At 36.9% G+C, this 13,188-nt stretch overlaps 1 long non-coding RNA gene across 1 annotated transcript in view; it reads left to right on the top strand.

Annotated features, from left to right (window-relative positions):
• LOC144287546 (uncharacterized) overlaps positions 1–11,161 on the top strand; it is a 66,793-nt gene extending 55,632 nt beyond the window's left edge. Inside the window, exon 4 of the long non-coding RNA XR_013355330.1 lies at positions 10,746–11,161. This is a non-coding gene — a long non-coding RNA (uncharacterized LOC144287546). The remainder of the gene's footprint in view (positions 1–10,745) is intronic.
• The last annotated feature ends 2,027 nt before the right edge of the window (positions 11,162–13,188 follow it).

The raw sequence follows: 13,188 nt of genomic DNA, 5'->3' as shown, positions 1-13,188 counted from the left end.
TGGAAACATGGTTTTCAGGGACTGACAACAATAACAATAAGTAACAACAAGACAAAACCAACCGACTTTTGAGAAAACCACTGGAAGTTTAAAAGCTGTCTTTAAAAAGTTTGTATTGGGATCCCTGTGTGGCTCAGCGGTTTGGTGCCTGCCTTCAGCCCAGGGCCTGATCCTGGAGACCTGGGATGGAGTCCCATGTCAGGCTCCCTACATGGAGCCTGCTTCTCCCTCTGCCTGTGTCTCTGCTTCTCGATCTCTCTCTCTCATAAATAAATAAATCTTTAAAAAATAAAAAATTAAAAAATAAAAAGTTTGTATTGAGGGTCTATAGGGAAAGTAGGAGATATGATTAGTAATAGAGTTGATAGCATAGATAGTAGTGAGACTTGTTGAAGAAATATTTTTGAAATCTAGGCTTTGCCTGAGTTTACCCTCCTCTCCTTCATAATCTAGAAATTGTGTCCAGGCATTAAATCACCACAGCGAAGGCTCTTTTCATTTGTTTCTCATCTCTGAGGGATCATTGTCTTTTCCTGCCTGATGTTCAGTGCCTTAAAAACTATTTTTTCATCTCTTGTCTGACATTTTAGTTGTTTGGAGAAAGTGGCTATATCCGACCCCTGTAACTATCTTGCATGGAAAAGTAGTCACATTCAAATCTGATATTTTATTTTCTAGGGAAGTGGTAGGTACACTTTTTCTATAAAGGGACAGACAGTAAATATTTTACTCTTTATGGGCTACACAGTTCCTTTCACAACTTCTCAGCTCTGCCACAGTAGTACAAAAACAGTCAAATACAATAGGTAAATGACAGGCATGGTAGGAAATGGTTTATAGGGACTAGAATAGCTAGCTGAACCCTGTTTCATGACAACCATTAAAAGTTTGTAAACAATGCATAACTTACAAGCTAACAGAAGTAAAATAATGAGAGTGTAAATATAAAAATGCAATTCCCAAAGTAGCCAAACTTTTTTTTTAAAGGGAAAATAAGAATATAAACAAAAGGACAATTAGAAAACGCATAAAAAGATAGTTTAAGTCAAACATTTCTGAAATGACATTAAGCATATATGGACTAAATGATCTATTTAAAAGACAATTGCTACCATTTGGATTTAGAAAGCTAATTTCTCATTGTAAGTGATGCATAAAAGATATACAGAAAAGTTACCTTTGAATAATGGCAAAAAGAAAGGCTTTGCAAAAGTGACAAAAGAGAAGGTACTGTAACTATGTCATCAGACAACCTAGCCTAAAGTGGATAATTAGGGTAACTTCATATTGATAAAAAGTTTACAATTTCTAGGGAAATACTCACACTTTAAATTTTTAGACACCTAGTAATATGATCCCAAAATGTATGAAGCATATTTCAAAAAAGCTATGAGGGGAAATAAGCAGATTCACAAAGTGGGAGATTTTAACACTACTCTAACAAGCAAAGAAAAAACAGCTTAGCAAGCAATCTGAATAATGAAGATAAATAAATGACTCGTGTAAGAAACCATTTTGAGGAGTATTAAAAACCCACGACATTTGCATGAAAGAAGAGAGAAAAGAAAAACTATTATGTAATTATATTCATAAAAATTCCATTTGTAAAAAAAATAGGCAAAATTAAATCAGATATTTTAAAAAGCACAGGAGATTAAGGAAAAAGTCTAGATATTTGTTAATTTGAGCTTGGTATAGGAGCACTATGGGTTTCTCAAGTCTCAACAGAAGTCCTCTTGGCTTTCTGAAGAAGCATCCTGTATTGACAGTCACACCCACGTTCGGTGCAGAGGAAAGAAATGCAGAGAAACATTTGGAGCCTTGAGATCATGTTAATCACAAAAGAATATTTGGGATCATAGGTTACCCTATACCAGAACCTGTACTAGCAATCTTCCAATTGGCAGAGGTGCTCAAGTGGTAATTTGTAAATTTTATATTACCTGAGAGGTAGGGCCCTCTAAAGATGAGGACAAGGGGCAGTATCTACCCTTGCCCAGAGCGAAGGACAGTATTGTCCTAAGAAGATGGAAGCAAAAGCAGATATGGAAAGGAAGTTAATTAATGAGGCTCATGAGTCTTCTGGAGTTAATTGTAGAGAAAATTGTTGGATATCTTAGCTTGGAGAAAATACAGATCTATAAATAATTCTGCAGGGTTACTGAAGCTTCAGCATGCAGAAAGTGTGATAAAGACAATGTAAGATGAATAGACAGTAGAGCTGAAAACAGCTGTATGGGACGCGAGCATGAGAGGCAGAAAAAAAACCCTTAACTATGATTGAAATACATGTACAAGAGATGTAAGAAGGGAATAAAGAATGCCTGAAAAACTAAAATAAATATATAATAAGACCTTATGTTCTGAAACTCACAATGACCAACACTCTCAAATGCTATAGAGAAAACAAGATGTGGATTAACAATTGTTCACCAGATATAGTACATAGTCACTAGTGAACTGAATGAGGTAATTTACATTGAAACACTGAACTTACATCACAGGTTTTGGTGTTTTAATGAGTAAATAAGATATGAGGAGCAGAGGTATGAGGTATGAAAAAGTGTAAATACAAGAGATACACGTATGGGTGTGTTCATGTATATTAGTGTGCATGTATGTGTGTTTGTGTATATCTTTCAGATGTAATAATAAGAATAAGGACATTTTTATTTAAGATTAATGATAACTGGATGAAAACTCTCAGGGAAATGTAAATCTCTGGAGGGCAAAGTTTCTGTCTGCTTGATCAAAAGAAACTGATGAAATAATTCTGACATGTGCCATTTAGTCAACCCTTTATTTAGATAGATTAAAAGTCTTAGATTATACAATTACATACAATTCATTAAATTCAAGACACTGCTGATTATTTGATGAACCATCATTTTATACATCACCAGAGAAACAATACTGTCAAATTATTTCACAGCGCTTTTGTTATACTTATAATTTTCATTAGAATTTACTGAAGAACTGAATCATTTAGAATAGATTTTTATCATATATCACTTGTGACTCTATGAAGACAAAAATATATGCAAATTAAACTATTTGGAGTATACCTAAAATATCCTTTTCATGTAGTAACCATATCTTCCAAAACACTTTTCAGTTCAGAGTTTTTAAAATCTGTGTTTTATCATATGGCATCATTTGCTGTGCCTTCTGGGGTATAGCCAGAGCACAAGCTCTCCATTATTCTGTACCAGACCTGTCTATAAGCCATTTATACGAATTGTAATGTACACTGCAGGACCCTACAACTTCCTTGGTGATAGTAATTGTCAGCTACGTCTTGAATCCAGAGCAATAGAAAAAAAAGGTGATTCTTAGAATTGATAAAGTACACTAGGAAAAACAAAGCTGGGACCTAAAGCAAGTTGTCCTTATTTGCCATGCAGTACTTTTCTCAAATAGTCCACACCTAATATTTTTGGAATCATGCTTGCTTTTTACATTTGGGAAATAGATATTTTTTTAAAAGGAAAAAATTATTGCATTCATAAATGAAATACTATACAACCATTAAAGGTATGTGGTAAAAGAATACATTAAAATTTGGGGGATCCCTGAGTGACTCAATGGTTTAGCACCTGTCTTCGGCCCAGGGCATGATTCGGGAGTCCCAGGATCGAGTCCCACATTAGGCTCCCTGCATGGAGCCCGCTTCTCCCTCTGCCTGTGTCTCTGCTTCTCTCTCTCTCTCTCTCTCTCTTTCTCTCTGTGTCTCTCATAAATAAATAAATAAAATCTTAAAAAAAAAGAATACATTAAGATTTGGAAATGTATCTATGATATTTGAAAAATGTATGAGTATATACATATATGTATGCAAGTGCATATATGTTTTTTTATATATATACACATACTTAAATCTATACCTACATATAATATCATATTCATATATAAAATAACCATAAAGATATATACTAAAATATTAGCAACATTATCTCTAACATACAAACATGACTTTTTGTATTTTCTTGATATATTTATATTTCCAGTTTTTTTACTGTTCATCTGTACTATTCTTACCACATTAAAATAAACAGAATAGATTCTACTGTTCTCACTACAGGATTTCCATAATTTTTGGAATACTTTACAATAATTTTAAACTTCAGATTAACCATGAATTAAATACTGTAGGGTCATATACTATAAACATAGAAGTTTGTACTGTCTATACTAGAAATTTTTGGCAAATTTCCATATTCTTTTCTGTAATTTTATAATAGTCAAATGACTGATCGTAAAATAATTATTGGATTATCTTCTTTGATACAAGTATAGAGTCAAAATCTTTCAGAAAAAGTTATACAACACATAGTTCACTTGGTTGTAACCTTTTGATTGCTAATTTAAGTAGCAATTTAATCTAATTTTACATGTATAATTATGCATTAAATAACTCAAAGTACAAAGTAGTAGTTACATGTTGCAAATAACTGCAGGAACATATTAACCATTGTTACGCATTTTCACTTCATGCTATAATATTAAGGATGGGTGTATATATTTTTTTCAGTCTTTATTAATATACACTTGGCATAAAAATATACACTTGGCATATACTGAACATAGAATTTTAATTTGTATGAGTTTTTGCACATATATTTTTAAGTTACCTGTTTTTTGCAAACTTAAAAGAAAACTACATAAATTATTTACCTTTGTCTTTTCTGTCAATTCCTTTTCCCTCCTTTTTATGGCAACAGATCTAACTAGTCAAATCTATTTAAAATTTACTTACTTGTTTTAAGCTTTCTATTCTCTAAAGACAGAATTTCTAAAAATCATCAAATTCAGTGGCAAACTAGCTGTAGATAACTTTTTCACTAGAGTATTTCAAAATCTTAAAAATTAAATAATCTTTCTTAGAACATTAAAAGAATATATGAACATACCCTCTCTGTTAGATCAAAACCATTTTTTTTTTTACCGAAAGTGATTTATAAATGTGCAATGTACATGCAGTTACAGAAGAGGAAGATGCTCAACTTTGTGTATAGATCTTGATTATTTTTCCTCTTTTTTTTTTTTTTTTTTTGAAAGAGGGAAGGGTGGGAGGGTCAAGGAGAAGAGGAGAAAGAATCCCAAGCAGACTCCATGACCAGTGGGGCTTCCTCCCATGACCCTGATATCATGACCTGAGCCAAACTCAAGAGTTGGACACTTGACCAACGAAACCAACCAGGCATCCTTCCATTTTGATTTTTTTTTTTTTTTAATTTAAAGTGTCTTAACAAGAGAGGTATCACTTCTCAGCAAGTATTACTTTTTACTCTTCTAATTAGTCTGGCAATCTGGTGAGTGGATAAATGTTTTCCTATAGATAATTTTAAAAATATCACCTTAGAATCTCAAAAATATCTGTTTAAATGATTTGTTATAATACTAGTTGTTAATCATATTTTACCACTGTGTGGAGTGGGTGGAGGAAGCTACAGGCCTATGCATTGCCAAAAATAATATCAAGATATCTATCTCTTTTTAAGACTATCAATCCTTAATTCTATTATCTGGGATACTTGCATGATTTTGAGCATCCCAAAAATTGTAAAGGAATCTTAAACATTTGTGAATTTCCCATAGCACCTAATAATTCTGAGAGCAGATAACAAGTATTTGATATCTGTCCATCTGTAACTACTACTATATTTTATTATTAAAAATGATTTTAAATGGAACTCAGGCTCACATTATGAGTAGGAAAAGGTCCGTCCATACTGCACCTGTTCTTTTTGTTTGTTTCTTTCTTTCTTTAAAGATAATTTATTGTTAAATGAGAGGAAGTCACAAAGCAAAATGGAATGGGGACAGGTGTCAAAGATAAATTTTAAAAATGTTTTTGTCAAATACTATTCTGGATTTCCTAAGGTTAGAAACAAGAAAAGAATCAAGTGAAAAGGTAATCGATCTCTTTAAAAGGTCTGAATTTGAAAAGAAAACAACTTTTCTCTGAAAATGCAAATCATCCTTCTTACATGAAACTTATAAGAGACTGAGAAAAAAAAAAGACTTTAGTAAACTGTATCTCTCAGATATGCTTAGGAATGTTTGGTTTTAATGAGTTTTAAAAATCATGGGTGCCACTTTGTAAATGGACATAAGTCCACCAATGATCAATGTCACTTGATCCACCCTGAAGTGTCCCATTATGTCTTCTTATGCTTCTTTCCTGTAACTTGCAGCAAAGCAGGTTTGAAGAAAAAGAAAGGATTAGAAGGAACTACAGTTAGTTCCCTAGTGAATAACTTAAGAATAGAATAACTTTTCCATTCACATCACACATTCACAATTGCTCACTTCTACTTACTTTACTGGTATATTTCAGATTCTCTCCACACCTAGAATGCTTTGTCTGAACTTAATCCAACCCCCAAAACAAAACAAAATCTCACGTGGATATCCCAAAACATGGCTGTGCACCAAGGCCATGTTCTCCCATATATCTCTCCTGTCATGCTGCCCACAATATTGTTCTGAGCTCATTGAAGTGTCCCCATTGGGCCAGAATAAAGCCTTGGGAACTCTCTTAACATAATTTAAAAATTACATTTACCACTTGTCTTGAATGAGATGATTATGAAATCAGAGAGAAAAAAACATTTTTATCAAGAAATGCTACATAATTGACTCTTCCAGAGGCAGATAGTGTTTGTCACTCTGAGTGAGGAAGGTAATCACGGAGTCCCAGAGTGCCCTCTTTACCAGTCCCCACTACAGCAAACTCAGGACCATGGACCCAACTGCAGGATCCACCCAGAGATGCATCCAGTATGACAGACTAAACACTGTTTAAGCTGAAGAGGAAAACTGTGTGGAGGTTCCTCAAAGAGTTAAAAACAGACCTGCCTTACAACCCAACAATTGCACTGCTGGGGATTTACCCCAAAGATACAGATGCAGTGAAACACCAGGACACCTGCACCCAATGTTCATAGCAGCAATGTCCACAATAGCCAAACTGTGGAAGGAGCCTCAGTGTCCATTGAAAGATGAGTGGATAAAGAAGATGTGGTCTATGTATACAATGGAATATTACTCAGCCATTAGAAATGACAAATACCCACCCTTTGCTTTGACATGGATGGAACTGGAGGGTATTATGCTGAGTGAAATAACTCAATCGGAGAAGGACAAACATCATATGGTCTCATTCATTTGGGGAATATAAAAAATAGTGAAAGGGAATAAAGGGGAAAGGAGAAAAATGAGTGGGAAATATCAGAGAGGGAGACAGAACATGAGAGACTCCTAACTCTGGGAAACGAACAAGGGATGGTGGAAGGGGAGGTGGGCAGGGGGTGGGGGTGACTGGGTGACGGGCACTGAGGGGGGCACTTGATGGGATGAGCACTGGGTGTTACTCTATATATTGGCAAATTGAACACCAATAAAAATAAATTTATTAAAAAAAAAAAAAAAGCTGAAGAGGACACCAGACAGTTTGGCTCTAGAGGTTTCCAGTGACTCTAAATGAGAGGGATGATAATCACACCTGCTCTCCTCGGACCGGAACAGAAATCCCCACTGTGGCTCCAGGGTACCCACAGAGCTATCGATTCTGCTTTCAGGACACATGGAAACCATCAAAAGAAACTCTAAAATACAGCGGGAATTCGGGCTTATAAAACTCTACAGCCCTTGAGCACATGATATAATTTGGACATATTCAAAGAAAATATTCGCAATTGTTCTTTCCAATATTGGAAGAGAAAAAGCCACCTGCCCCTTTCTTCACTCAAAAACCTCAGGGATTGGCAGGAGGAGGAAGTATGGGCTGGTGGGGAGGCAGGGTGAGCAGGGGGTGGAAGCCAGATACAGTCTGGCCCACCACACCCCCTGGTCCAGTGGCCCTTTCTGTTGCCTTTTTTTTTTTTTTTTTTTTAAGAATTTATTTCTTTATTCATGAGAGACACACAGAGAGGCACAGGCAGAGGGAGACGCAGACTCCATGCAGGGAGCCCTATGCGGGACTTAATCCTGGACCCTGGGATCATGTCCTGAGCCAAAAGCAGCCTCTCAGCCGCTGAACCCCCCAGGCACCCCCCTTTCTGCTACTGAGGCCAACTCAACTGAACTCACAAAGTGTTGTGCATTTGCACCTCACGCCCTGATTGTCACTGCCATTACAGTAAGCACTTACAAGAAATGAGTGCCATCACCACAGCGCCCAGGTTTGGGAGTTTGACTCATGACACCAATCCCTGAGCCTTTCTTTCACCTGGAGGGAGGGCTCCTTCGGGCTTAGACTAAAGTCAGGGGCAGGATTCCTCTGCGGTGTTGGCACCATCGAAGTTGATCCAGGGTCCCTGGAGAGGAGATTCATCCAGATGAAACAGATCACCAGAAACATCTCCATCTGCCTCTCCCAGTGGCCATGCAGTCCTGGGTGTGACCGGCCCTTCCCACTGGGAGTGAGGCCCCCTCGGGGAGTCCCCAAAAAGTGGTTTCCCTAAGCATTCTCTCAAAATGCTGTTTCTCTCTGCTACGTTTTGCCTTATGAGAAAAATAGGCAAGTATTTGGAAACCCCAAAATACATATCAGGAGAGTTACACAAGCCTGTGGAGACATTACCAGATGCCAAGGGTTCAAAGTACTTTGCCATAGCCCATGCTTGGAGCCAACCAGGTGAAGGAACCAGAACTGAAGCCATTGCTGTCAAACTGGCCCCTGGTGGACCTGACTCCTCTGAAGAGAGGTGAGAACAGGGTGAACCTTTTCATTCTTTCTTTTTTAAACAGGCATCTTTATTTTATACTGTGGTTTGGGTTTTTTTTTTTTTATATGAAAAGGGTTTGGAGAATCCCAGGAGTTTTGGTGACACAGGAAAGTACAAACGGAAATGGGAATAAACTAGGGAATGGGACTCAGCCTTCCACAGATGGGACCCATCTGGATGTCAGCTCATGGAACTAGCACCACTGTCAGTGAAGACATCCTGGGCTGAAAGTTCTTAAAACTCACTTTTTCCATCCCGGAGACTTTCTCCACACTCTTCCTCAGGCTAACAGGCTGACTGAGAATGGAAGAAGAGCTCTCTCTTTCCTCCCTATTTCAAACTGGGCCCATTTTTCTTTTGCTCCAGTTAGCTTTCTATTTGCTCATCGAATTGAGATTTTGGGGGAAGCTGCACAGCATCAAACTGGAAATATTTTGAAAATAATTTGAACACTTTAGAAAAACAAATCGTCTCGATGACTGTAGGATACCATGACATTTTCTCCTTCTCCAGGCCAGGCTTAGAGGTATGGGCTAGGTCAGACTCCTTTGGGGCACGAGGGCCGTGGAGGGCAGTGGAAGAGCTGGTCCAACCCCACACAGGCTCATGTCAGCACTCATCTGGGAGGCCATCGCTGCCTGGGAGCTCTGTGGCTTCGAGCCCCACGCTGGACAGAAACCTCCTCAGCGTCTTGCAGCAGTTGTAATCCAGGGTGGTCGTGTAGACGGTCTTGGGGTACTTGGGGTAGATGATGGTGGTGCTGGGGAAGCGGGTGGGCTTGTGGTGGGGCTTGAGGTGTACCTCTGCCTTGTAGTTGCACCAGGTGCAGTTGGGGGGCAGGTGACCATAGCTACAGGGGGCCACTGCCAGGCCCAGGGGCAGGTGGACATCATCAATGAAGTGCCTCTCCGAGTCATACTTGACCGATGAAGTGTACTTTACTTCGTTGGCGGTAAGGGATCAAATTCCACTCCTTTGCCAAAGGACAGAGGGCACAGCCTTGGTGAGCAGGCAAAGGCCAGTGGGCTGAGGAGAGGTGCTGGATTCGGGGCGCGGGGCTGCCGCCTGCCGTCGGGGTCTCGCGGGCCCCACACTGCACCTATTCTATCAAATTAATTTATTGAAAGAAAACTACTTTCTCCTAGAAGATAGAGGAAGCTTAATATTTGCTTTCACAATGGCAGACTGGGCTATTGGGTCCAATCCTGTCACAAAGGACAAATAAAAAATCCAGATGGAATAATTTTTTTAGAATATTAAAATATGAGGAATAAAAGAATTTCCACAATCACTAACAGTATTCAACATTGCACTTGAGTCCTGGTCAGCAGAGTAAGGCCAAAAAAATATTTGAAAGATTTAAGTAAAACTGATGGAAAAAATGATAAACAGATGATAAGAGTATATATGGAAAAAAGTTAAAGGAATTTACAGAAATTTTTTAGGAACTATAAGGCATTTAGGGGTAAGGTGGGTAGATTAGTGTTCTAAATTGAAAAGTGCAAAATTATGAAGGTTTATAAGGACATAGCCACGATCTTGCATTGGGAGCAAAAAGATTTATTTAACAAGACACAAAAATCACAAACAAAAACAATTGTAAACCAACAGCATTAAAAGTAATGACTTCTCTGTCTCAAAAGGCACCACAAAATATGACATGATACAGATGGAGAGAGGATACTGCATAACATAAATTATTAAGTAATACAATCAAGAATACATAAAAAAATTGTATTAATTAACATAAAAATACAAAGGAAAAATACTGAGGGAAAATAAACCAGAGGACTTAAATAATATTTTCCTAAAGAAATTATCCAATTGGCCAATAAACGTGTGAAAATTTAGCTAATAAACCTGTGAAAGTATCCAACTGGCTAATAAACCTGTGAAAATTTAGAAAATATTTATAATGATGTTTTTCCATCAAGTTCTATTAAATAGCTACCAAGGATCTCAATATATCACATTTTTTTTGTCATGAAAGATTTTCATTATTGTTCACTTTAGAGTCTTATGAACAAAGGAGCAAGATGTGGAAGAAGAAAACAAAGTGATGGAGACGGAGGAGGAGGACAGTGGCGATGATAAGAACTAAGAAAAAAGAGGATAATTGCATGCGGGCTAATTACTACAAGGCTACCAGAAGAGCCACATGACACATATGCTTATTTCTCACAGGACAGACCTGAATCACATGACAATAGCAAGTAACATGGGAAGATAACATATATATTCTTTATCCTAAGTTATATCTATCTAAAAAATTAAATTTCTTTTACTATGGATAAAGGGAAAAACAGATAGGGAAGGAAAGCAAGTAGTTAATGCTATAAATTATGTAATTTCCTGAAAGGTTACATGTATTTGAATTTTGAAACATTGCTTCTACCTCTATTAAAAATATATGCATCTTGGTTGGTTAATTTATATCTTAGATCAATTTGTGATCTGCTCACATGTATAACATGTAGTTTTTTTAACCAAAGAGAATAAAATACATATTCTGAATTTGTATCTTTATAGTGTAGCAATTTATGATGTGGTTTTTCTCCCTTATTTATAAAAAGAAGTTATCCTGTTTTGTAAACTTCATAAATGAGTAAAAATGCCAAGTATTTTATTAAATTCATGTTTTTCCATATCAGTATTTGATTTACTGAATCTATATGTTCTTTATAAAATTAAAAATAGATATCCTGGGATCCCTGGGTGGTGCAGCGGTTTGGCGCCTGCCTTTGGCCCAGGGCGCGATCCTGGAGACCTGGAATCGAATCCCACATCGGGCTCCCAGTGCTTGGAGCCTGCTTCTCCCTCTGCCTGTGTCTCTGCCTCTCTCTCTCTCTCCGTGTGACTATCATGAATAAATAAATTTAAAAAGAAAAAAATTTAAAAAAAATGGATATCCTGGTGTTTTTGAAATATTTCCTTAATAATGTATAGACAGACATTCCCTTATTTCTGTTAGGACCTATGTTATTTCTTGATAATATCATAAAAGCAAGGCAAATGCAAACAAATAAATCCCCTAGTGCTGTGAATATCTAAACCAACTTTTATCTTCAAAGATGTTCCCTGAAATTACTCTTTTCATGAATTTTTCAAAATAGGTTCATAATAACATAAAGTGAGGGAATCATCATGGGGTTTGAATAAATCATTGTATTATATAACTAAGTCCAGGTATGATATAACTAGTCCAGGTAGGAAGGCATTAGTTCACTCCATGAATTCAAATTCACAAAACCAAGTATCAGGAGAAAAAAGCAAAGCATTATATATAGTCTTCAGTATGATATTGAAGGATACCTTCAGTATGACTTGAAAATTTTTATTATGTCTTTACAGATTGATTTATATATGTCTTCTTGAATTAGTGATTTTAAGAATTTATTCTTTTTTTCTGATAGTTATGATGTCAGATGCTTTGCTGCTTATCCATTCATTCTTTGCTTTTAAAAGATTTTATTTATTCATTTGAGACAGAAAGATATGGAGAAAGAGAGAGCACAAGCATGGGGAGAGGCTGAGGGAATGGGAGAAGCAGACTTCCCACTGAGCAGGAAGCCTGACATGGGGCTTTATCCAAGGACCTGGAGATCATGACCTGAGCTGAAGGCAGATGCTCAATCGACTGAGCCACCCAGGTGACCCCTATCCATTCATTCTTGACATCAGTTGTCACTTAACATCTCCCATTTATTTAATCAATCCTTACAACTCCATGAAAGAAAGATCAATTTTTAAGAATCAAACAAACAGTGCACTATTGAACTCAGATATTTTAAACATACACATTCACAATATAGGTATCAGCCATCAAATGTATATAAACTTTCTGGAGCTCTTTACTATATTAAAGGATGCTTGAGTGTTGTCTAGATTCTGAAGAAAATTGTGGGCAAAGGTTCTTAGAAGAATTTGGAACAAATGCCAGAGTATAGGAAGGGATGTTTTATGAATACTGCAAGCAGGTTAGGATAACCTTCTATCCAGTGTTTGGATCTGACTTTTCTAAAGCTGACACTGGAGAGCATTCAGATTTTGAATAGTTTTGAAAATAAGATTAAAGAGATTACATTCTTCACATGAAAGCAAAAGGTATGACAGTGAGAATAGGAAGGATGGAGAATCTAGAAGGTACTATGATGTTCTGATGAATCATTTGTCAAATATATCCCAGGAATTTTGCAAAGGGGTAGAGGGATGAGAACATATTTTAGATTGTAAAGGGATAAACTCTGTACATGCAAAATACTGGATAGATGGAATAAAAGAAAGAAATACAACATGACAGTCACAGTTTGGGTTTGGGTACACATAGGACATATAAGTAGATGAGGATAATGGAGTCACGTGGGAGTGATGGAAAGAGATGGAAGTGGGGAGAGATGGGAACAACAAGTTGGGGAAAATCCCCACTAAAGATACTTAAATTTTTTACTGTTACAGG

This window comes from Canis aureus, chromosome 17 (genome assembly GCF_053574225.1).
Source record: "Canis aureus isolate CA01 chromosome 17, VMU_Caureus_v.1.0, whole genome shotgun sequence".
NCBI classification, from domain to species: Eukaryota; Metazoa; Chordata; class Mammalia; order Carnivora; family Canidae; genus Canis; species Canis aureus.
Note: the sequence above shows the minus strand (reverse complement) of the source record. Positions and strands in the feature narration are given on the sequence as shown.